General features: G+C 41.8%; 1 protein-coding gene across 6 annotated transcripts in view; it reads right to left on the minus strand.

Annotated features, from left to right (window-relative positions):
* Fmn1 (formin 1) overlaps positions 1-24,055 on the minus strand; it is a 368,583-nt gene extending 344,528 nt beyond the window's left edge. For 5 of the 6 annotated variants that reach the window (XR_009587427.1, XM_060371809.1, XM_060371805.1 and 2 more), the window contains exons 1-2: positions 23,918-24,055; positions 23,286-23,411 (exon numbers count right to left, since the gene is read on the minus strand). The gene's annotated coding sequence lies outside the window, so the exon portion shown is untranslated. The remainder of the gene's footprint in view (positions 1-23,285; positions 23,412-23,917) is intronic. The other variant, XM_060371806.1, reaches the window with a different exon arrangement.
* Between the last annotated feature and the right edge of the window lie 1,972 nt (positions 24,056-26,027).

The raw sequence follows: 26,027 nt of genomic DNA on the forward strand, positions 1-26,027 counted from the left end.
CGATGTCCGTCACATTTGCCTTTCTGAATGAAGATTGAGTATCTTACCCAGAGTCCTCCTTTTTGATTAGCTTTTTAAGTGTACAGATTTTATTATGATTATCTTACATTATAGATCTAATATTCACTTATAAGTGAGTATATACCATGTGTATCTTTCTGCTTTTGGGATACCTCACTCAGGATAATCTTTTCTACCTTCTGCCATTTGCCTGCAAATTTCACAATTTCTTTGTTTTTAATTATTGAGTAGTATTCCATTGTGTAAATGTACCACAATTTCTGTATGAACATCTGGGTTGTTTCTAGCTTCCCAGAAATAAACCCACACACTTATGGACACCTGATCTTTGACAAAGATACCAAAACTATACAATGGAAAAAAGATAGCATCTTCAACAAATGGTGCTGGATATACATAACTGGATATCTACATGTAGAAAAATGCAAACAGATCCATACTTATCACCCTGCACAAAACTAAAATCCAAGTGGATCAAAGCCCTCAATATAAAAATGGACACACTAAACTTGTTAGAAGAAAAAGAGTGGAAGAGCCCTGAACTCATTGGCACAGGAGACAACTTCTTTAACAGAACACCAACAGCACAGTCTCTAAGAGCAACAATCAATAAATTGGACCTCATGAAACTGAAAACTTCTATAAAGCAAAGGACACTGTCCTTAGAACAAAACGACAGTTTACAGATTGGGAAAGGATATTCACCAAGCCCTGACAGAGGGCTAATATCCAGAATATATAAAGAACTTAAGTTAAATAGCAACAAAATCAAGTAATCCAATTAAAAAATGGGTTACAGAGCTAAACAGAATTCTCAATAGAGGAACATCGAATGGCAGAGAAACACTTAAAGAAATGCTCAACATCCTTAGTCATCAGGGAAATACAAATTAAAAGGACCCTGAGATTTCACCTTACACCCATCAGAATAGCTAAGATCAAAAACTCAAGTGACAACACATGCTGGAGAGGATGTGGAGAAAGAGGAACCCTACTCCATTGCTGTAGGAATGTAAACTTGTACAAGCACTTTGGAATCAATCTGGCACTTTCTCGGACAATAGAGCTACCTCAGAATAGTGCTACCTCAAGATCCAGTTAGACCACTCTTAGGCATATATCCAAAAACATGCTCAAGTATAAAACAAGGACATTTGCTCAACCACGTTCATAGCAGCTTTATTTGTAATAGCCATGAATAAATTCTTTCTTCGTGATTTGAAATGGAAGTAGCTATGAGATTTTTACTCATTGCATGCTCATGGCTTTAACTTCAATTGCCAACCATGTAGCCTCTCCCAAAGTGAGTTAGATACACTTGAACTCCAGTGGAATTTATCATATATTTCAGCTGTTGTAGATATTTCTCAGTGCAGCGAGACTTGCTTGGAATGTTGATAATTTCACAATCAAATTGAAGTTTCAAAGGCAGGAATTCTGCCTCTGCAATATACATTGATCTAGCGCCCCCTTCTTGTAACAGGGCAAGAACACAAAAGAAAATGATAAAATCATAGTCTTTAAAACACAGAGGGCCTCTGAAAGCCTCTGCCCTACAGACTATCAATGCAGATGCTGAGCCTGATGGGCAACTGTTGGGCAGAGTGAAGGGAATTTTATGTAAGAACTGGGAAATAGTAAGAGCTGGAGAGGACAGGGTCTCCACAAGGAGAGCAACAGAACCAGAAAATTTGAACACAGGGAACTTCCCAGAGACTCATACTCCAAGGACTATTCATAGAGATAACCCAGAACCCCTGCACAGATGTAGCCCAGGGCAGTTCAGAGTCCAATTGGGTTACATAGTAATGTGAAGAGGGACTGCCTCTGACATAATCTGATTGGCCTGCTCTTTGATCATCTCCCCCTGGGGGGGAGCAGCCTTACCAGGCCATAGTAGAGGACAATGCAGCCACTTTTGATGTGAACTGATGGACTAAGATCAGAAAGGAGAGGAGAACCTCCCCTATCAGTGGACTTGGGGAGTGGCATGCATGCAGAGGGAGGAGGGAGGGTGGGTTTGGGAGGGGAGGAGGGAGGGGGTTATGGGGGGATGCAGAATGAATAAAGTGTAATTGATGAAAAACTAAAAAAAAAGGAAATAAATAAATAAAAAAACAACTCATTGGAAGACTATGAAAAGCCTCCCTATTCCAGTGTTTCCTGTTTCTTAATTATCTTTTTTATACATTTTGAGCCCTTTCTTATTAAATCTACCTTCTTTTTCAAAAGTTGAAGAGTTTCTTTTAGATTTGACAGCCTATTCTATGTAGTTCTTACTCCTTACCTACGAGGAAATTTAAGTCAAAAATAATTACTGCATATGCCAAGAGAAATTTTTGTCTCCAGATTGAAGAGTTTACTCTTAAGAACATCTGTGATTAAAACAGGTATTTCCATCTTCCCCCTAGAGGGTCAAGGCTCCAGGCAGGCTCCTTTCAGGAGCTCTCAGATTTGAAGCCCTATAACCGAGTACAGCCCTTGGGAAGAGAAGGAACTTCAGGATCTTAGGACAAAAAACTTCTCAGTCCACTCTCTCAATACCTTTGTGATCTTCTCTGTTGGAAGAAAACCCTTCTTGTTTTATATTACTCATGTTTATATTTTACATATTCTACAGTTTTATAGACCATAGTAATGTGACATGATGTACGGAATTCATAAGAAAAGTTATCCATCTTGACCTGCTATGCGAGCCACACGATTACCCAGCAAGGAAAATAGCCATCAGCATTGACACTCTACACACTGACTTGCTCCTAGTCACATGGGTAATGAACAATAATCATGTAACTCAAACCAAGGTTTTTAGACTCCCAACAGAGATCTTTTACTAGTCTCCAAAACCCACTTACAATTTTTAAAAGAAAAAAAATAAGAGAAACAAAATATCGTCTAAACAGTAGTATTTATTGTTCAAATAGTATTCAAAATGCAAATTGACTCAAAGCCACATGTTAATAAGGTTTTTCACTTATGTATGACTTTTTAACTTCTCAGAAAGACATCCTTTTAGACTTACTTATCTGCTTAAGTATTTAGGATTCTACGATAGACTAATTTACGGTTAACAGTTTCATAAGCACACCTGATCCCTTTTTCCTTGTAATTATCCAGGGAGACTTTTTATTCATACTTCACAAACTCTGACGTTTACCATGGGAACCAGAAGAGGTCCCTGTTCACCTTAATCTAGTGTAATTTTATAAAATCTAACATAAAAACGTAATTGTGCAAAAGGCCCTTAACTGTATGTATGCAATGGTTAAGAAGGACCTCCCTGGGGTAGGAAGGAACAGGCAACCCAGTTAGGGAGACCCTGGGCCTGCGTTGGAAACCCATGCACTACATGCCATTACAGTGAAGACAACTGTCATTAGCACTGGGCCTGCCAACTTTGCTTTTCTTAGTGAACTAATCAAAGGATGGGGGAGATAACATTGAGGATGAACAATCAAAACCAAGATCCAATTGATTTAATAAAAAAAAAAAAAAACTAGGTAGATTTTCATTTGGCTAATGGGGTAGAAGAGGACATGGAGAAGGAAAATAACAGTAACCACTGCCAGGATCTAGGTTAAGTACACCCCAAACCTCACGTATTCTGTTCCCATGGAGGTATGAGACTGGTACAAGTGACTATTCTGTTGTACCCGTGGGAACCAAAATCTGCAAAGCCATTATATTACAGAGTTGGAGCTTGAATCCTATCTGCTTAAAAGCCTTTATGTGTAGAAGCTAGAGAAGACTGCATTTCCTAAAGCTTCATGGATACTTACTTTGTATGTGAAGACCTCACATTGCTACTAGAATTCTATGTTCCTGGATTCAGCACAGATTAAAACAAAACAAAACAAAAATGTTAAAATAGTCTTTGAAAAACAGAAATCAATTTTATAAAGACATTTCTGAATGTGGAATTAAAATTCTAATTTGACTGAGCAAATAAGGATCTGTAACTTGGAACTGAGTTTGTGACCAATGGCTGCAGCTCTGACTCCCTAGGAAAACCCTGCTAGTTCTCCTCCCTTCTCCTTCTACCATGTGCAGGGGATTCTCTAAGGCAGAACAACTTAGATTGTGGCAATTCTGAGAGACAGTCTGAAATGAAATAAAGAGCTCAGAAGTGTGGCAGCTAGATCTGCCAGAAGATTTCAGGATGGAAAGGAAACTAGTCCTCATAATTCAGGCTTTATTAAAAGTGTTTTTTTTTATATAGGCTTTGATTTAAAATGTTGCAGATGATACAACTTTTTATATCCCAAGTTGCAAAATAAATGTGTGAAACAAGTGGAGCCACAACTGAGCAATTGTTGAGCACTCTTTTGCCATCAGATTAGGTAATGGCATTCTCTAAAGTGGACACATACTTCACGATAAATCAACTTTCCAGCTGGAGGATTGTGTGTGGATTAAGAGATCAGGATTTATCAAGGAAATCCTTCTCAGGGGGCCTAACATCAGTAAGAGAAATCAATTTGGCTCCACTGGAAGGCTATTTAAACCAAATAAATTTATAGCCTTCAAGGCTTTCATCTAAAAGACATGTTTTGGATCATTAAAATGTTTCAGTAAAAGCCATATTTATAATTCGAGTAACTTCAGCCCATGCAAATTTAATTCCACTAATAGTTGTTAGTAGAGGGAAAAGAAAAGATGTTTCTGTTTGTTTTGTTTTGTTTTTTAATCTTGAATTTGGAAGGCAGGACACAGTTCCTTAGCTTTTCATGAGTATTAACTGCCTTCCCAGGCCCTGAGCATCACTAATGTAACAATTACACTCAGTGCTTCTTCATGCTAGAGTATGTAAATAAAACACAATTCACAGATGTAGTTAAAACCAAGTCATGACTCACAGCACAGGATTAAGGTCACCAACTGCTAGTATAAAATACAATCATGCATTGCCTGGATGCAATGACTCCGATGTATTTATATTTAAAGAGATCATGGATTTAATGATTTTAATGGAAACCTAATGCCATTTCTAAAGGATACAGAGGGGAAACATAGATTACAAGTACTAACTCAGTGTTCATTGATGGTGTGGTGTGGCCATTGCCTCCAGGCTGAACATGACTGTCATAAGCTTGAAGCTGTGCAGCTATGATGACATGCATGGGATCCTCATGAGACCTGGCTCAACATTCACGCTGGGAAGGATGAAGGATACTCACAAGAGCCACACAAGGCCCTCCCCTCCCAGTTGCTGCTACCTCAGGGATACACAATGGACTGGATCCAATGTTGTAACTGCCTTTGAGCTGCTCGTGCTCCTACACATAACCCCAAATCTCACTGGGTCACCGAGCTGGACTTGAGTGGGATACTTTGTTCTGTTTGTGCCCACTATATCTGGGGTGAATGTTTCTATGTTTCTTCCCCACTTCCTAAAAATTCCCTCAGTGGATGAAGCTGAGGCCACGGCCATGGATACACCCAGTTACCTTGCAGAAGGAAGGCGAGAGGAAGAGAGGCATAGCAGCACACACGATGGGTGTGCTACATAGACAGATCTTGTCAGAACCACCAGCCACAGCCATAGCTGTGTGCCCACTAAAGCGCAGTGCAGCTGTCACAAACTGGGATAGAAAATTGGAGAGAAGAGACCGACTCTGGTTGTGAGGTTTGGCACTAAGTTTGTAAACAATGTTTTCTTTTTGCTTATTTCAATCCAGCTATTTATCTTTAACTTCACTGGGCTGTGATCTTCATTTTATAGGTCATATGATATGAAATTCACAGGGAGCGATGGAGTAGCGCTGAGCTTCAACAAAAGGGAGTCTGACTCCACAGGTGATGAGTTCTCAGCGCAGCCTCTGTGAGCAGCTCAGGCTTGAAGACTGAGCTTCTCTGCTTGTCGGCAGAGAAGTTTTAAATGGTATAAGGAGGACAAGCAAGCCGGTGATTTCAGTAAAGGTTAAGAAAATACAGAGGACGAAGAAGTAAATAATACAGTTTTAAGGAGGAGGAGAATACAGTAAGTGAAGGAGGCTAGCCATGTCACAGAAATAATGCAGCAAGGAAGGGTATGGGTATCTGGAAATTGTCCAATAAGAGAACAACAGCACATATCCTACAACATACTGACCAAAATCGCTAAATAACATCACAGAAAGTTTGTGTAACAGGGTGATGTACCTGAGCCCACCCAGAGAACACAGAGCCTACCTCTCCCAGATGCTGGTGAACAGAGATTTGTTGGTGAGGTCATTATTCAAGTAGGTTGTCATGGAGATGCTTGTGTGGGAGGAAGGGTATGGGGCTGGAGGGGGAGGGAAAAAGGAGGACCACATGTCTGGTTATAAAAATCTGAAGGAAGAAGGCATGATGTAGGGAAAGAAGTAGAGAGAGAAAGCTTCCAACAATAGGGAAAAAGAGACAGTTGATGTTTATAGAGAAAGCGCTGCGGGCCCATGAAATCGAGCAGAGCTGGTGCATGCCCAAGAGAAAGGGGCCACTTTTTCCCATCAGGAAATATTTCGTTTTCTTCTGTGGTAATAAGGATGAAGCTCAGAGCCTTACACAGGCAAGCTGTCTGCTGCTGAGCTACACCAGCACGGTGCAGCAGAGTAAGAGACACGGCTAGAGACAAGTATGATGGGACCAACTGCTGAGAATACAAGAGACTAGGAAATAGCTGAGGGGAGACTTGAGAGGTAAACTGAGTCCAGTGTAAACAGGAAATTACAAACAGCATATTATCAGTGTGACCTCAATGGAGCCTGTAGACAAGTGATTGCTGGGCTAAGTTTGTATCGGGGGAAGATGCACTTGACCAAAGGAAGGATGTGGAAGAGAAGAAAAGTGATAAATTTGTTTTCCTACTCAAAGGAAAGAATCAACTCATGCAAACAAAATTTGAAGTGAGGATTGATAGCCTCATGTCTTTTAGATCCATTGATGATTATGTGGTAGAAATTTTAGTGCAATTAATAATTGCCCATGTAGTTTCACAGGTCTGTAAGCCTTCCTTATCAATGTCTCCTCAGATCCTAATCCACTTCTAGGTTGGTAAGCTTTATTTCTATGAAGAATTTTGTACTTGAAAGAATTGGCCTCAGAACTGTTTCCATTCTGAGCTTCTTTTGCTGTTGTTTTTTTGTTTTTTTGTTTGTTTTTTTTTTTGTTTGTTTTGTATTCATTAGTATATGAGTTCTTGGAAAAGTAAATAATCCATGTTTTTTTAAGGCCATGGCCCACAATATTTCAAATCACAAAATTTTCATTTTAAACAAAAAGGCCTCAATAATCATTGCATTTTATTGATTTAGATAATTGGGCCATTTGAGACCTCAACATATGCAGCTTGACTCACTAGTATAGAAGGGATCAACATATAGCCAAATATTAGCTATTACATTCTTGATCAAGTTCACATCATTTTTCATGGTCTCCACTTCTCAGAGTGTTGCTTATGCTGATATCCACATGCTGTCAATGAGTATGACCAACTGACCAATATTTTGATTTACACAAATGTTGGGCACTCCATCAGAAGTCTTCCTACAGTCCACACTCTGCTGCTTCCAAAGGCAAAGTGTAATGGTCAATTGCATCACGGTTTCTATTTTAAAATCTGAGGGCTGACCTGTAGGCCTGCACGGGAATCTCACTCTACTGAGGAGACCTTTCAAGTGGGAAGAATTTTTTCTTTCCACATCTGCCCTAATTAATCAGCTGGACCCCTTTCAAAAGCAGGAGCTGTTCTTGCAAAGGAAGGCCTTGACCACAGAGACTTCCAGAGTTATTTCTAGGGAGAAGACTGATATTTTGGAAGGAAACGCTGTCCTCTTCTAAGTGTGTCACTGTCTATTTTCTTCTTCCACTACTTCTTCTTTACAAGAAAGTCAAGGAGAAGGCCACTTCTGTTCCTCTAGATGCAGAGGTTTAAGAACCGGCACAGCCCAATGTTCACAGTACTTGCTTGGAAGTTGCTAGGTATAGCCTCAGTGAGGCAAAACTTACTACAGAACACAGCAGAGAAATCCTATGCCTTCCTCTCTATGTCATGCCCTTCCAATAAGACAAAATATTTATTAACAGAGTTGAACACACTGCTGACTACAATTTCTCAAACTTCTACAAAGCTTTTTTCTTTTTTTTGTGGGGAAAATTCATAATGCTATCTTATTTAAATAGGTAATCTACCTGAAAACTGCAGCAAGATCAGTGAGACATGAACTTCACTGAAAGAGTTTGAGAAGAACAGCTGTTTGCAGTGCCATCAAGGGTAATACTACATCTTCCTTATATATGTCGTTCATGGAGCACTTAATATACAGTGGGCATTTGTATCTATATCACTCTAGATGGATAATTGTCTCTAAGCTTTTCTGCCCAGCCTCTCTGTATTTACTTTCCCTCTAACTATAGTTTCTTTCCAGTATCTAAGAAAAATGATTCTCAAAATATGACCAGTTATAAATCATTTAGGTTTTGATTATATATGCCATCTATAAAATAATTTTCTTTTCTTTTTTATTCATTAATTCAATTTATATCTCAGTCATAGGCTCCTCCCACCTCTCCTCCCAGTCTTACCCTCCATCCTGCATCCACTATTCCTCAGAATAGGGGAGCTGCCTACTCAGATACCCCAGCTCATCTATTCACATGAGGACTGAGTTCATCTTTATCCCCTGTAGCCTGGTAGGACAGTCCCATCAGGAGGAAGTGATTTAAAAAGCAGGCAACATAGTCCATGTCAGAGATATCCCCAACTCCCCTAACTAGTGGGCCTACATGAAGCCTAAGATGCCCATCAGCTACTTATAAGTAAAGGACCTAGGTCCAGACCATGCATTGTCCTCAGTTGGTGCATCAGACTCCACAGGCCCCTCTGGACCCTGGTTGATTGGTTCTGATGGTCTTCTTATAGAATTCTTGTCACCTCTAGGTCCATTTATCCTCCTCCCCTCCCCCCTCTTTTCCAGTAGACTCCCTATGCTTTGTCCAATGTTTGGATGAGTATACACCTGAACGATGATTCACTATACAACAAGAACATTTACTCAACCACGTTCATAACAACTTTATAATAGTCAAAAACTGGAAACAACCTAGATGTCCCTCAACTGAAAAATGGATAAAGAACTTGTGGTACATTTATACAACGAAATACTACTCAGCCATTAAAAACAAGGAAATCATGAAATTTGCAGGCTAATGGTTGGAACTAGTAAAGATCATCCTGAGTGATATAACACAGACCCAGAAAGACACACATGGCATGTACTCACTTATAAGTGGATTTTAGTCATAGTACAGTGCACAGACCCCAAGAAGATAAGCAACATGGAAGATCCCAAGGGAGGAAACATAAATGTCCCTCAGAAGGGGAAATATATTAGGCAGAGTTAGTGGTTAAAGAGTAGGAACAAGGTAGAAGAGGGAGCACAGAGAGAAGTAAGGGTGGAGATCAGACCTGGGGAGAGTAGAGGCAGGAGGGTAGAAGGCCTGCAGAGAAAAGAGAAATGGTATGTGTGGGCATCTCTACAACAAGCTACAGACCTGAATCAGAATAGGCCACTGGGAGGATATGAGGGGTGCTCTAGCTAAGACTCCTTGTAGCAGGGGCCATGGAGACTGACGAGAACACCCTTTGTCTAGACAAGACTCTTAATTGATGGAGGACATCATCAACCAACCCACAAAAAAACCTTAATCCAAAACTTACCCTACCTACAAGACCTGCAGGGACAAAGATAGAAGAGCTAGAGCAGAGACTAAGGGAATGACTAACCAGTGCCAGGCCCAGCCCTAAGACCCACCCTGTGGAAGAAAGCCAACTCCATCACTATTAGCAATACTGTGATATGCTTAAAGACAGGAGCCTAGCAGAATTGTTCTCTTAGATGCTCCACCCAGCAACGGCTTGAAACAGATACTGGGACTCACAGCCAAAGATAAAATCATTTTCAAAGTTCCCTGTCAGTGAATAATGGCAGGCTGTGAAGATAATTAAAATAATCCCATCTATATTTAAATAGTGGAAGTACTGATAGGGTCCAAAGGTCTTCCAAGCACTGCGGATTTCTTAATGCTGCTTCCTGTAGCTAAGAAACCAGTTTGGAATACAAAGAGAGTTTCTAGGCTTTGACTCTTAAGTGAGAGATGAACAGTCTGTCTCTCTAAATAAGGTACTTCCTATTACTTAGTTATAGCTTGTGGTGCACTGACCAGTCTTCTAAGGACATTACCTGTTTTAATACAATTTTTACAAAACAAAAGTCTGTGATGTAGGTAACATAGTCTGTATTTTACCTATAAACACCTGAGCATAGACAGGGGTTTTGTCTGCGGTCTCACCGGCAGTAAGTAATTGAGCTGGGATATGAATGCTGGTTTGGAACCACAGGCTCTCAAGTCTCTTCAAGGACTGATCAGGGACTCTGAGTGTCATTCAGAAGACAGACACACTCTTGCTAGCTTCTCTCTTCAAACACAGACAATGTGGACTATTCGGAACGTACCTGTGTGCTTTGTGATTCAGCATTCTTTACAAGAGACAGTGGACCTCCAGTGCTGAAGATGGAGGGTAAAGTAATGAATTCAGAGTGGGAAGCCTTGGACCTGGGTCTAGATTTCTAAGTTACTGACAGAGTGGAGTACTCTTTGGCAGGTTTCTCAGCCTTCCTTAACCATTCACAGTGTCATTCCACAATTCTTCCAGCAGAGAAAGGGACTCACTTACCAAACTATTTTCTAGGTAAAGAGAAAACTCAGGGTGCACACAGTATCTGAACCTAGATGTCTAGAGCTAAAAAGACCCACGAGACAGTGAGAGGTAAGAGGGAAGTTTAAGACATTTAGATATAGAGAGGACACATCTTCATCAATAAGACTTAAAGGAAAATTAATCAAAAGCACCAAAACTAATAATGACATGGAGAGGAAAGGTAACATGTTTTTAAAATTGCTTCATTGCTGCAAAGCAATCAGTGTCAGCTGAAGCGAGACTCAGACCATATCCATACCTCCACCCCAGTATTTTCCAGGCTTCCCCTTCTTTGATCTAGACATTTAATTCAGCCACTCGAAGGACTATCTTTAATTTTTCCTACCTGGCCTGTGTATAAAAGCAAAAGTCTTCCACTGGAGACCTTCTAGAGTTTTGACCTAACAGTTGAAACCAGCTTTGTTTCAACTATGCCCTTGCAGCCTGCTCTGGGATCCAACCTCTTTAGCCATCTGTATTAATAAGGGTCCTCTAGAATACCAGAATATATAGAATGAATCTCTTTCTCTACAAACATACAAACACACACACACATATCTATATCCACCTATATCTTTATCTATATCTATGGTATTTATTAGAAGGACTTACAGGCTTCAGTCTAACCAATCCAACAATGGCTGGCTATGAAAAGTCCAAGAACCTAGTAGCTGCTCAGTCCACAAGGCTGGATGTCTCGGCTGGTCTTCAGTATATGCTGAAATCCCAAAGAAGTAGGCTCTAATGCCAGTGAAGGAATAATGGATCTTCTAGCCAGGTGAGGGCAGGCAGACAAAGACCAAAAGCTTTTTTCTTCCATGGCCTTATATAGGCTTTCAGCAGAAGGTGTAGCCTGTAGCCCAGATTAAAGGTGAATCTTCCCAACTCAAGATTCAAACTAAATGCATGCATTTTTGCCTCAAAGGTCTGGACAAGAAGTAGATTCACCCCCTACAATCCAAGCAAAATACTTTTCACAGATGTGCCCTCAATTTCTAGGTTGTGAATAGCCTTCACACCATCTATGGAACAAAGTTTGCCTCAACCCTATTGGATTTCCAGGGGATGAGACCTCTTTCTTGTACTCTAATGAAAGCACAAGAATTCACCCTGTGGGAGGCAGATAGGCTTTTGGTAGGATGAGAAATGGGAAGCATGGGCTGAGAGATCTTGCTGAGGTACACAGTATCTGTGCTGCCCTGTGTACTCACAGTGAGTTCATTTAGTTTGGGTTTTTATTTCTGTGAAGAGACACCATGACCATGGCAACTCTTATAAAAAAAATCATTTAATTGGGGCTGGCTTATAGTTTCAGAGGTATAGTCCAATAGCACCTTGATAGGAGTTACTGGGGAAGGAGCTTTGAGTTCTACATCCTGATCCTTACGCAGCAAAAGTGAATGCCACACTAGACCTAGCTTGAGCACCTGAGATCTCAAAGCCCACTCCCTCAGTTACATACTTCCTCTGACAAGGCCACACATACTCCAACAATAGTGTTACTCTCCGAGGGCCAAGGTATTCAAACACAAGAGTCTGTCGGGGCCATTCCAAACCACCACACCTACTGTGCCAAAGAATTTAGATGTTCAGATGCCTCAGAGCTCATGGTCTTTGGAACAGAGTATCACTGATTTCCACCTTTAGCATGACTTTAGGACGAAAGTTCAAATGCCAGCTCCTTCAATTTTAGCATGGCAACTCAAGACAACTATATAGTCTCCGGGTGCCTTTATTTCTCATCTTTGTAATACAGTTAATGATACCTGTTAGTATCTACTGACTAACGGGGTATCTGGCAGATAGTCTGGTTATACAGGCAATTGCTATTATTCTAAAATGCTCTAGACCCCTGTTATTGAATCAAATCCCAGCGAACATTACCTCCTATTGCCAATGAGGCTTTCATAGTGTGGTTATTTTACTATACTCCAGGCACAGCTACCTTTTAGAGATTCTGATGCAGGCCACATATTCCTCCTGGGGCTCTGCACAGGCTATTTTATCTGGATAGAATGTGATTCTTCTCTGTCATTCATATACATTATTCTGAAATTTTCCATATATTTCACAACTTTTATATCAGGTTCCATCCCTGCCTGCCACTTTTGCAGAATATCTCACCCAGTTTTCCAGAGCAACCAGCTCCCCTCCTTCTGGGCTGTTTTAGAGTTGTGACCACTGCTGTTCATGCCAAACCACATCCTCTTCTACATCAGCTCCACATAGTGAAAGCAGCTGCCCATGACTTTCTGTTCTGTGGCCTTGCTTTGTCCACAGGAGCAATTCTTCTCCACAAGCAGACTGGCTTTAGGCCAGATTAGAGTGACAGACAGGAATATCCAGATGAGGTAAATCTGGGGACCCATGCCCTAAGAATCTAGATTCCAAGCCTAACAGAACTCTAAAAGGGAGTTTTAAGCTGGGAGAAACATGGTTTTGCTACTGCTTTGGGGAATAAGGTCCGAGGAGAAGCCTACCTGGGGAGGATCTCTCAAGTTTGGCTCATTTCAGCTGGTTATCAGAAAGGGAGTAAATCTTACGCTTTCTAAGACATGATGCAGAGATAAGTAAACAGTGCATTAATAGACCAGCAACTTATCTGTTGTACGGACATTTCACAGAGGGGATACTTAAAGGTGCGCGGCAATGAAAAGAAGGTTCAGAAATGATGGTCTATGCTATGAGAGAGGCTATAGGTGCCTTTTTAGCACCAGCCATCCATTGCACTTACACTGGCCTGGGATGGCCCCAGGAGCCTCCTGGGCCAAGAGCCCTAAAACTGCCCTGTCACCTCATGTTTCCTTGGAGCTGTGCAGACAGTGACTCATTCACCTTCTCAATGGGAAGATGGTCCAGTAAGATAAGAAAGTCTATTTGCAAGTCAGCTTCTCTGAACACAGATGCTCCTGTTTACAGAGTCTCTGGAAGTACAGGTGAAGGAAGGAAGTCGCGGGGGATGCGCGGCGCAGCGCAGATATTGCACACCTCAGCAGGACCTCTCGGCCCCATGCTTCATGTTCCTCTTCCTACCAAGATTCTATCTGCCTCCCACCAGATGGATTCCTGGGCTTTCACTAGAGCACAAGAAAGAGGTCTCATCCCCGGGAAACCCTGGGTGTGCAGGTGTTCTTTTGTTTGAACATCCCAAGTGCTTTATAAAAACACTAATGCCCATAGCTGCTATTTCTTGAGCACTTGGGGAGGAAGCATGGCAAGGGTTTTATCCCAATTATTTCACTTAATACTCTCGTTGTTAACTCTACTTTATAGAAATAAAACCAAGGCTTGGGGGAGTGAAAGGGCTTCCCTGATATTAGGTATCTAGCAAGTAGATAATGGAGACCATACACCAAACAGCCTTCTAACTCTTAGACTGTACACACATGGTATATAAAGACTTAGTACCACACACATTTACCAAATGACTATGGGATGCCAGGTCTTACGTGGGGAAACTAATAACAAAACAGCTGCTATGGAGCTGACGTACTAGTTTACTGTATGTTGATTGCACTCATTCTGAGAGCACAGGAGCTACGTGTGTTTTAACATGTGCTTTTCAATGGAAACTCCTGGTACTGTTAATATATAACATTTTGGTGAGTAAACAATAAGTTAGCAGCTTAAACAATCTCTGAGACCCAAAGTGTTAGGGATTATGTTAACATAGTGGGCTGACATTTATCTAGCAGTAGGTAAAATACTTTTAAATGAATTACAAAGAAAACAACCCCAAGGTTTGCATACGTGGAAACCGTTGAAGCTTAACCATTATATTTGCAGCTCAAAATAGAATAACAAAATAGAACAAAGCAGAAGAAAGAATACATTTAATAATATTCAAGACATAGGTAGGGAAGAGAAGTTTCAAAAGGGCTCATCTTTAAGAGATGGTACTGAGCTGATGCAAGATGAGGAAAACAATTTACCAGTATAACTTATTTTTAACCAAAACCCATATTATTTTTTTTGTCAGAGTTTTTAAAGAAATAGCATATCTGAAATGAGGTAAATTTAGTTGAATTTTCATTATTGCTTTGGTTTCATATTCTTTAATTGTTTGGAATTCCAAAATTTTCTTATTTTCATTGTATTTGTTTATTAATTTTTACACAAATATTTATAAATATCAAGGTATACAGGTGCCTTAAATAATAAGATTAACAATGTGAATTATAGTATGAGATAATTTTTAATTGTTCTCATAATCTCATAATTTTTGGCATGACTGGAATTCTTGATAATCAACTACATTATTTTCATGAAGTGGGGTTAAGGCAGGGCTGGGAAAATGGCACATACATGCAACTTGTAGGGATATCTTCTTTATACTTCATTTTCATGCATGTTACCCTCTGTTAGAGAATGTCAACCTACCACGTCAACATAAAGCACTTGCCATGCAAGCATGGGGATGGAGTTTGGGTCTCCAGGAGCAACCTAAATGCTAGGTTGGGCTTTGAGTACTACCTGGTTTCCCAGCACTCGAAAGGCAGAGATGGGTTCCTTGGAGAAAGCTGGCTACCTAGACCAGGGGAAAGGCTGGCATTTCTAGTCTATGAGTTAGTGTTATTCATAGGGAAAATGATGCAACCTTTAAGGAAAACTTAGATATTATTCACTGTGCCCTACCCCCTCTCAGTGCTGGCCAATCCCCCTGCCCCCGCCTCTCACAGCACTTATGAATACTTATGCCACCTTTCCTTGCACTGATTCTCTACCATGAAAGGAAACCTTACCACATTCCAGATAGCTCTAAATATGAATAAATATTTCTTTTATTCTGAGCCAGACCTCCCTCTATCAATTTCTTGTTCTCACTGTCTGTACCGTAATCTAGCTCTCTCCTGTCCAACCCCTTTAAACTCCTGCAAAACTCCCATGATTCCTGAGTTATCTCATCCTGGTTTTACCATCCCCACCTCTCAAGAGAGCCCATAAATGCAAGAGCTATACCAGCTTTGAAAATCTTGATAATCATTCAGCTCTCTCTAGTTGTCAAGGCAGTGCCTACAGCGAAAAACATTTTTTGAGAACATGCCAAAGTGTGTTCAGAATCACAGGCTCAGCTCACACAACTGTCATTTTAAATTATTCTATTAACACATCCTAAGTGGCTAGATTGCATCTAACTATCATTCCACCTATCTTGGATTTCACCTTTCCTCTTTGTTTCTTGCTTAAACTGGTGATCATTCTTACATTACTTTTGGCTGAAAGTACCTGAATATGCCTGAATCTGGGTTTTAAGTAAAATCAGAAGCAAATGTGATGCCATTGAATTCATGAACCGTTTCATGAAATTAGAGTTGGAGAAGAGTGGGCCAGAGGCAGGAAGACACAGAATCAAAGCCTTCCAGAAGAGGTTTCGCAGGCTGGACCCTGGAGTACTTCTCTCTGACTTAACTCAAGTGACTCGTACACCTTGCCAAGAATAACTTGTGTGTCCCCACCTGGGTGAAAGCCCAATAGCTCATTTAAATAGATGTGATCAGGGATGGGACCTCATGCTTATGCTTATAGGTTACCCTATAAGGAAAGTGAGCATTAACAAGACATCCCAAGTTACTGTGGTTCCAGAGCAGTGGTTCTTAACCTGTGAGGTGCGACCCCCAAAAGACCATTAGGAAATACATTCGGATAACAGTAGCAAAATTACAGGCATGAAGTAGCAACAACGTAATTTTATGGTTGGCAGTCACAACATGAGGAGCTTGTATTAAAGGGTTACAGAACTAGGAAGGTTGAGAAACAGTGTTGTACAGCAAAGTAATATTCAGAGATATTAATCTATATTCATTTCCCTACTTTCCACCTCCTTGACAGGCATCAAAATGGGCAGTTACTATACCAGGAAAAATGAGGTAAGGAGAAAAAAGAAATAGCTGGCCAATAGTTCCAGATTTCCCCAAATTTTAAACTCTTAGAATTTCTCAGGAAGATATAAAACTTGAGAGAATTCCTTGGAGGCTATTAAAAAGAGATTTTTATATATGATGAGTCCTGAAGAAACATAAAAAGAGAATTCTCTAGAGAGACACGAAGACCCTGAGGGAAGGACAATCATGCCTTGCTCCCTAGCAGCTACCAAGGAAGCCATCACATACTTCAGAAGTGTGTGTATATTGTGTGTAGGTAGGTGAGTAAATAGGAGATGCCACAAAGATTCCAAAGGACCAACTATGACCTAAACACTACAGCTGAGAGGGTCATAATGGCAGAAACGCTGTGTGCTACAGGGCCTGTCACTCACGTGACTTACCAACTCCATGAGCAGAGGGCTCCCTCTGCCAATGCTGTGGCATGCTATCCTTCTCTCAGACCATAGCTCTGGGGGGGGGGGTATGCAGCTCTAAAACGGGTGGAGGTCACCTGTTTAGCCTTCACACAAAGAACATGATTAAAACGGAAATTAAGGTTGTTTGTAATAAGTAAAGAGATAAGACTTGTCTTGTGGCTTTCCTCCCTGATGGAGTTTCTTATGCCCTGGGCTTGGATGAAGAGACAGGAGCAAAGTGAGATGTGGGGTAGCTCTGCCTCCCCATTCGGGTTTTACCATCCAGCAGGAGAAACTGTTTGTAACAATGAAAGCCTACTCCACTCCCTTCAAAATTTTTGCATAACAGTTTTCACCTCCTCTTGTAGTTTATGACATTCTTTTTCCTTATGCTATTCTCACGGCCCATGGCACAGGCCATGGCACGGCTCTGAGTGTGTCTTCTCCGGCCGGCCACTTCCCCTTGATGCGCTCGACCCTTCCCTTCTAGATGTGGTTCAGGCAGAAGTGCCACCTTGCTTTGTCATTTCGTCCAGCTTGTTTCATAGTAAATTCTGTCTTAGCTAAGCTTCTTAATTTAGCAAATAGTGATAAGCTGGCAGTTGTGGATATGTCATCCTAAAGTGAAAATAACAGAGGGAGAGGGAAAAACAAAACAAAACAAAACAAAAGCAAAACAAACAAACAAAAAAAACCTAAACATCCAGGCCACCCCAAACTGAGTCTAGGATTTGACTGACCCTTGCACACTTCATTGTTGGAATCAACAGGGCGATTACTTCCGGGAAGGAGCACAGTGATGTAATGAATAAAGAAAGCTAAGGTGTCAGGTGACCTGGATCGATTCTTAGCTGAGCTGAGTATGAGTGACCTTGGGCAAGTCATTTTCCACATCCTAATCTCCACCATACACCAAGAAAAACAAACACCTTGCTAAAAATAATAATAATAATAATAATAATAATAATAATAATGAAAAAAAAAAAGAAAATCACCTTGCTATCCCCTTACAGAATAATGTGGGTATAAGAATTGTGCATGTGATGGTGATTAAGAAAACATGTTTTCTTCAGTAATCTGTCACAGTTTTTCTTAAGATACAAGATATTATGGTTTTATGGAGTTTTAGTTCTTTAAATAGAATTAATGTACATTTGCAAAGTTTAAAATTAGGACTAGCTTAAGCCAAATCAGAAAGCAGACTTTCACAGAAAAAGTACTCTCTGCTATACATGAATGTTCTAACCTTATTTACCTGGGACTTGAGTGAGTACCAAAACCAGGATTAAAAAGTCCTGCTGGTCTCCTAAGGATAAAAGATAGAACATGCTAAAGAAGACACAGAGACATATGGAGATGAGGACACTGTCGAACAAGGCCAGGACTGGTGCCAACTCCATAAATGAATTCTACTTTCTGTAGATTTGCTAGCCTTAAAAAGAGTTCTTTTTTCCAAAGCTTTCCAAATATGTGTTAGGCATAAAAATTTGTCCAAAGTGACTGTCTTCATCTAAAAAGAGAACACATGACCATCTTAATGAGTATTAAAAAAAGCTGCTCTTGCTTTTCACTAGATCTGTACTCAAAATATTGTACTATATTTATGGCCTTATCCTGCTTTAAAGTAAAATAAATTAAAAGTAGGAGTATTTTCACTGGCCTGTGAGGACATAGAAAGGAGAAGGCAAGCCTAGCAAGTGGGCGAAACACTAAACAGATTCAACTTCAGGCTGTTTTGTGGAGCAAATGAGCAACCTTTCTACAGTTTCTTCTGTCTGAGAGGTCCAGTGCTACATACTCTGTGCAAAAGAGGGGCCAGTGGAGTGTGGAACCAAGGCAGGGGTCTAAATCCTTGTATTAGGCCCAGGATGAGCGAGGAGGGGGGAGGGAGAGGAGCAACAGTCACTTCTCACTGCCAGCTCTTAGACTATGCTTTAATGTTTTTTTGTTTTTGTTTTTTTTTTTTTTCCCCACTAGAACATTAGGCTGCATGGACTCCGTGTTGGAATAGTGAAAACTCAGCTCTGTTAGTATGAACGAGGCTAAGAGAGCTCCAAGGTGCGCTTCTTGCCAGTGAACACATCAGGGCAGAAGTACACCGTCCTACATTTCACCCTATAATGCAGCGGTTCTCAACCCGTGGGAGGGGCCGTTTATCATATGTCCCGCACATCAGATCTTACATTCCGATTCATAATAGCAGCAAAATTACAGTGAGGAAGTAGCGACCAAAGGGTCTCAGCATTAGGAAGGTTGAGAACCGCTAGAGAGCTTACATATAAATTGCTCTGTAGGTAGGAGTCCAGATGGTTTGTTCTCACTGGATCGGGAAATTTTACTTACTGCCTCTTGAGGACCGACCACATTTAAACACAACAATTGGTGTCAATGTTTATTTCTCTTAGAGGAAAAAGATCATTAACCATTTCCATAACAATTATCCCAAAATATGTTCTTCCTTCTAGTTCAGCAATTTTACACTACCAAAAGTGCAAAACCTTGCTGGTTTGTACTTAGAAAAACTGACACTCTGGACTCGGCACTTGGGTGGGGCTCTCAGAAAGCAAGAGCACCATGATCATCCATACATACCCAGAAGGGTGCCTTTTCTCCCATAGGCGACATCATTCACTCAGACAATTTCATTTGAACTTCGTTTGCATGAGGGTCAGAGGTTTAGGAGACCAGAATTACTATACTGAATGGGTCACTGATGAAGGCTTCTGTGACTAATCAGGCAGGTTCTTGTTCTCTCTGAAACACTTGTAACTTTTTTCCCCATGTTTAACAGCAGACAACACAGGAAGTAGCATCAAGCCTGGATGAGTGTGAGCCCGTGTGGGTTTAGAGGAAACCACTATGGCTGAAGGCTCGCTTATCAACAGCATTGCCTTCTTTGATGCATTTTTTTTAATGTATCAATGTTGAGTGCTTCTTTCCCTCAAAACAGGCCCTAGGGCACTCTCACTGGGAAGGAAAAGCTCAGAGCAGGGGTGTGAGAATTGGACCTGTCAGTCGCAACATAATGTTATTTCCTGTGCTGCTTTTTATCTATCCTCCGTGGTCTGCTGCTTCTCAGTTAATGTCCCAACCCTGATGGATAACAGAAATGCTAAAAACTCCTGCCTACCTCTGAAATACAAACCCCTGAGGGCTTGTCACCCGGAAGACCAAAGGAAAATGTGTTTAATTTGAAGTATTTTGGTATTTAAGAGTAATCTGACACTTTAGACAGGAGAATGGGGATAACTCTAATAAAATAGAACACAAAGCAAGTCAGTTTTGATTAATTTAGGAAAGACATGAGCTGGTTTGGAGATGGGAATAATAAAGGACTTGGATAGAAGCTGACTTCCTGCAGAGAGTTTCAGAGGTTTGTTTAGCTTAGGGGAGTAGAAGTGGGGAGGTCCAATGAAGGACCCACTCTTTCCACAGTCACACGGGCATTAGGGTAGTGTATTTCAAAGGGCTGCATGAGTACAGAAAATCACTAGATGACTCCATTACCTCGAAGTTTGTTTTGTTTTTATGTTTACTGTTCACTTAAGACATACTCCATCTCTGTTTCTAGCTTTTTATGCTGACAAGGTCAGCAGGCTGTACCTACCTTGGCTCCTCCCGCCATGTAATTATTGTTTTATAGGGAACACGGATTACTGTTCTCTCAGCATCTCAACATAGACCCTAAACACAGGGATGTTTAATTTCCTCCCAAAGGCCAGCTTGTTGGTGCAGGCTCGCATTTGCTTTCTGTGGTTTAGCTTCTCTGCAGAAATCAAGCACGTCACACGAATGGCTGTAACTTTTTGTCAGCACACAGGCTGAGGCCTGCTGAGAATTAGGCTGATTTTAAGTCAAATACTATGTACATCCAAAAAAAAAAAATAGAGCTGATGTTAAAACTTGGCCCAGAAGAAATTACAATCAACTCCAAACATGCTCAAACTGCCAACTGTGGAGTCACTGCAGGCTCTGCAGCATCCCTGATGATTTTTCTTGCTTACAGAAGTAAACGTTTAATCCAAAAATTAAAAGCAAGGTCATCTGAAACACAACTCAGTTTGCAGTGATGTGCATGAACCTAGAGCTTTAACACAAACTGGTCTGTGGAGCACTGAGACAGAGGTTTCTCAGATCTCTATTAAGGATGTTAACCACTGTCATGCCAAGTTCCACACCTTTCTGTTTCTCTTCCTTGGCGCTACCAATTTTATATCTGGATAGGGCAGAAGACTAGGATATGAAACTCAACCCTCAGACAATCATAAGATCGATAGCACCTTATTCCCTTGACCAAAGCACTTAATCCAGACAGGCTACACCTGTGGTTTCAAGGGCTAACAAAGTGCAGTTTTTTTTTTTTTCCTGGAACTTTTCACTTAGGACTTGGAGAAAGGGGCAGCCTTGGGCTATGGAGCTGGTAGGATGTGAATATAGAGTTCATGAAGGCACTGTATTGGGGGTTGGGAGGGGCAGGGTCTGTAACAGAACAGAGTAAGGTCAATAGGGGAGAGAAAAGTAACGCTAAAAGAGAACTGGCAAGAATACCCAAAGAAAAAGGGCTAGGAAACAACTTCAGAAGCCACTGAAAGTCAGGATTCGCCTAAAGGTAGATCAGCTTTCTTACCAGGATATTATGATCTGATCGGGTGTAGTTTGGTGAGACCCAAATGCTCATTTTTGTGCTTAGGATCCTTCCAATACAATGGAAAATGTCCTACTAGTATAAAGGACAAAAACCTCTGAATTTCAAAGTATCCCTCGCCAAAGCAGATCGAAGGATGTTAATTTCTCTGAATAAGAGACACAAACCACATAGTTATTCAGTGATTCTGTCTAGTTTGTATTCTTAGGAAAGAAAAATGCTGTTCCACAGTAAGTTACTTCAGGGTGGTGATTTAGAGTCGCTTCAATTCCCACAGACGTTTGAAGAAAAGCTGTTTGGCTTCCCCTGGGCAGAAGCCAATGCATTCACTAACGATTCTGCAGAAAGCACAATTTATCAAGTCAGTGTGGTGAACAGCGAGTGAGGAAGGAAGAGCCTAGGACAGACCCAGAGACCAGAGAAAAGTCCTCTCTAAAGCTTTGTCTTTAATGTATCTTAACTGAGAGCTCGCTAAGCATTTGCACAGGTGGGAGCAAGGCCTGGCTGCTTAAATACAGATGGCTTCAACCAGTGGGATGCTTCTAAGAGGCAATCCTATTGGGAATTTGAAGATGAACATCTATAACAAACAGATTTGCCGGGGTGGGGGTGGGGGAGAAGACACACTTTTTAGGGGCCTTCGTTATTCTTGTTGGCTAATATTACTAATAGCACTGATCATTAATTCCACCACTCCCTTTCCGAAAGGAACGCCTAAACATCTAATCTATTTCATTTACATCTACACCTTCCCTCCAATGAGGCTACTATCTCCTAGTTCCTGTAGTATGCCTAGGCCTAGAGACCTCTCATTTGTCGGTGCTGGCAGTAGACTGCATACCCTGGAGAGAAAGATTGCTGTTCAGGTGAACCTGGCTGAGGAGAACCGAACCGAGAGCTTTAGAGTACGCTAAACCAATGATTCTACAATGAAGGGTAACCTGATATTTGATTCTTAGCTTTAATGCTTTCCTCCTAAAAAAGAGGGCTAATAAATCAGAGATCTAATAAACCTTGCAGCAAGTCCTGGAAAGAGCTGGAGTCTCAGAGGTATACCTAGAAAAAGCCTTCTGGTGTAGACAACAACAACAAAAAATAATTCTCTCTATCTCTAGAGCTTACCCCCCCCCCCCATGGTGACACAGCCATAGTGGCACATACCCATCTGCAAACATGAATACTAAACAAGCTTTGGTACAACTGGAGCCACTGTGGGGTGAAAGCCAGATGCTTTGCTGCCTGGCCTGGTCCTCTGAAAGGCTTGGATCTGGCCATTCACCTCGTTATGGCTATAGCTTGCACTACACATTTCTATACTACAGATCCCAGGCTCTGCATTCAGCCCGCCAGGACTGTGTCATTGCCAGCATCAAACTCTCTAGGAGTTAGTGAGCAGAAATGTTGAGAATTAAAACAAAAAGGTTTCCTTTGGAAATCTCCGTTGCCCTCCACCCCAACACGCTAGTGCATGCTCACACACACGCTCTCTCTCGCTCTCTCTCTCACACACACACACCTCCCAGCTAGTTGTCCTTGAGTTAAAAGAAGGTTTGGTTGAGGCCTCTGGAGACAAGGGCATTCATTGCTTGCTATTTGAAGGAGGGGTGCCCAACACTTACATAAAGGAACAGAGTCGGCCTTTGGAGAACTAGAGAGTTCTGGTAGCAGAGGAGATGACGTTGATGGTGATGGTTGTGACGATGATAAAATGATGACAGAAGAAAACGGTGATGGGTGAATGTCACCTATAAATACAAGCACAGTGCAGCAACAGATACCCTCGTTATTGCCAAGATAAATACGAAGAAGCTTCTAGTCTCAATTCAACTTCACTGCGGTGCAAATGCCTTGTTTAAAAAAAAAAAGAAAGAAAGAAAGAAAGAAAGAAAAAGAAAAAACCTTGCGTCCTTCCCTTTTTGGCCCTGCAACCCTTCCAGCTTTCCTGTGCCAAGCTGGAATGAGACTGCACTGACAGGTCAAGAAAGCTAGGGCCTGAGAGTTAACGACATGAGTTCCAGGAGTTCTATAGAGAGGGATGTTGGGATGATTCTAGAGGCCATCAACGCACTTCACAGCACCAGGCAGGCAGCCTGCCTGCGGAGCTGAGGAACCAACTCAAGAGAGAGGAAGCTAAGGTAGGACGCTGAACAGCTCTGACCAGAACCCCAAAGCAGGAGAGGCGGAGCACACAGACAGGCTTCGGCTGGGAAGAAGAGGTAGGGCAGACGGCCAGGAAGAAAGACTCTTTTACCTGACCAGGTGCAGCAGCGTTAGCAGCTGCTGCGAGGATGCCTCCGCGCTCCGGGTCCAGAGCCAGAGCGGTGAAGCGGCCGCAGCACCTTCCACCGCCGAGGCCCCGCCCCCAGCCGCAAGCTCCGCCTCGCTAGCACGCGCCTGCCTGACAAGCTGTTTGGGGGAGGTGCGCAATGGGCTGACAGACAGCCATCCTGACCAATGGAGACGTGCAGCGGCTGCCGGGGATGGGAAGGCGGGCAGAAAGCTGCAGTCCCAAAGTAACTGACCAAGCGCAGGAATAGCGGATTGCTGAGCCATCACTGCGTGGTCTGGGACCTGGCTGCTGGGTCGAGCATGGTAGTCTTTAGGCTAAATCTAAGTGGCGACAGCTTGTCTTCGAAAAGAAGCCCCCTTGCTGTCTGGCTGCGGGCTGCCTCCCAGGGCGCACGCTCAGGACTGGCTGGAAGTGATGGGGGAGGGGGGCTGATGGCCTCAGCTTTCCGAAGGTTCCCAGCTTTAGAGACCAGGACAGGCCTGGCGGCAACCTGGGTCCGCTCAGCGCCCCTTACTGCGTTCTCTTTCATAATCTAAAATTGGGAGAACAAACTCAATAGAACCCACTCTTATATTTATGGTTGTGAGCCTAGCCTTTAACGGCTGAGCCATCTCTCCAGCCCTAGAACCCACTTTTTTCTTTTTTTATTGATTTATTAATTACAATTTATTCACTTTGTATCCAGACTGTAGACCCCTCCCTCATTCATCCTTCCAGTCCACTCTCCCTCCCTTTTCTCCCCTATGCCCGTCCCCTCATCCACTGATAGAGGAGGTCTTCCTCCCCTACAATCTGACCCTAGCCTATCAGGTTTCATAAGGACTGGCTGCATTGTCTTCCTTGCAAGACTGATCCTTCCCATCCATCTTCAGGTGGAGGTGTTCGAAGAGACAGCCCCTGCTCCCCTTGCTAGGAAGCCCACATGGAGACTGAGCTGCCTATGGTCTACATCTGGGCAGGAGGTCTAGGTCCTCTCCATGCATGGTCTTGTTTGGCGCATTGGTCCCTGCAGGGCCCATAATTCAGAAGGGCAAACAGTATAGACATCGGAAGTGGGAGGAAACAGGGGACAGGACAGGACAGGAGCCTACCACAGATTCTGAAAGAATCTACCGAGCAAGGGTATTGAAGCAGATGTTGGAACTGGGTCTTGTAAGGCAGTGAGTCTGCTTGTGTAACACTTCTATAGCTGAAACTCTTTGCAGCACTATTGCAGTGTTGGTAACTCGGTACAGACCTTGATACCCAGAGACACTGTTTTGTTCCAAATAAAGGTCTAACCACTGATGATTACAGCTCAAGCCAGAAAACCTTTCATAAGAGGATTAGAGGTCTTAATGACATTGAGATGTGGTATGTGATTTGGGGATCTTTTCCAAGTAGGTAGGCAGGAAAGGGCACTGCCTTTAATCCACTCCCACATAAATACAAAATCCACCATCTGGTACTTAAAAACAGAATTCTATTCTGAGTAGTATAAAATGGTAAAAAAAAAAAAAGTACAAAAATATTTGAGAAGGTATAAAATGATTTTTCCTTCTAACATTTTTCTATAAATAACTTGTGAGAACTGTGATATACTCAAAAGATTAGCTAAATGCCAACAGATGCCAGATAGATAGATAGATAGATAGATAGATAGATGGACAGATATATAAAAAGAGATATTCATATTCTTCAATACACACATCTATCCTAAGTGAATTCCACAGATAGATATGGAAATTTAGGCTTCAAGAGGTTAAGTAACTGTCTTGCTAGAGTTCATACTAAATCAATACCTCTCAGTAATTATCACATTAGAAGAATAAAATGCATGAACACTTTTTTCTTGGAGATATTTTCTTGTTTTCAGAAAAGTATCCTAGAGGGACCTAGTTCCTTTATGACGAGCTCCTTCAAACTATAATGTTCAAAGAACTTCCAGTGCCCAAGCATTGCCTCTGAAATGTGTTAGGAGCATTTGCAAGTCAGCTTTGTTCATGGGAGGGGCTGCGACTTGAAAATAATGGGAAGGAAGAACATTTTTCCAGGGTTTGACCCCAGCTGGTTGCTAACTGATGTAGGAATT

Source organism: Meriones unguiculatus, chromosome 18 (assembly GCF_030254825.1).
Source record: "Meriones unguiculatus strain TT.TT164.6M chromosome 18, Bangor_MerUng_6.1, whole genome shotgun sequence".
Taxonomy (NCBI): domain Eukaryota; kingdom Metazoa; phylum Chordata; class Mammalia; order Rodentia; family Muridae; genus Meriones; species Meriones unguiculatus.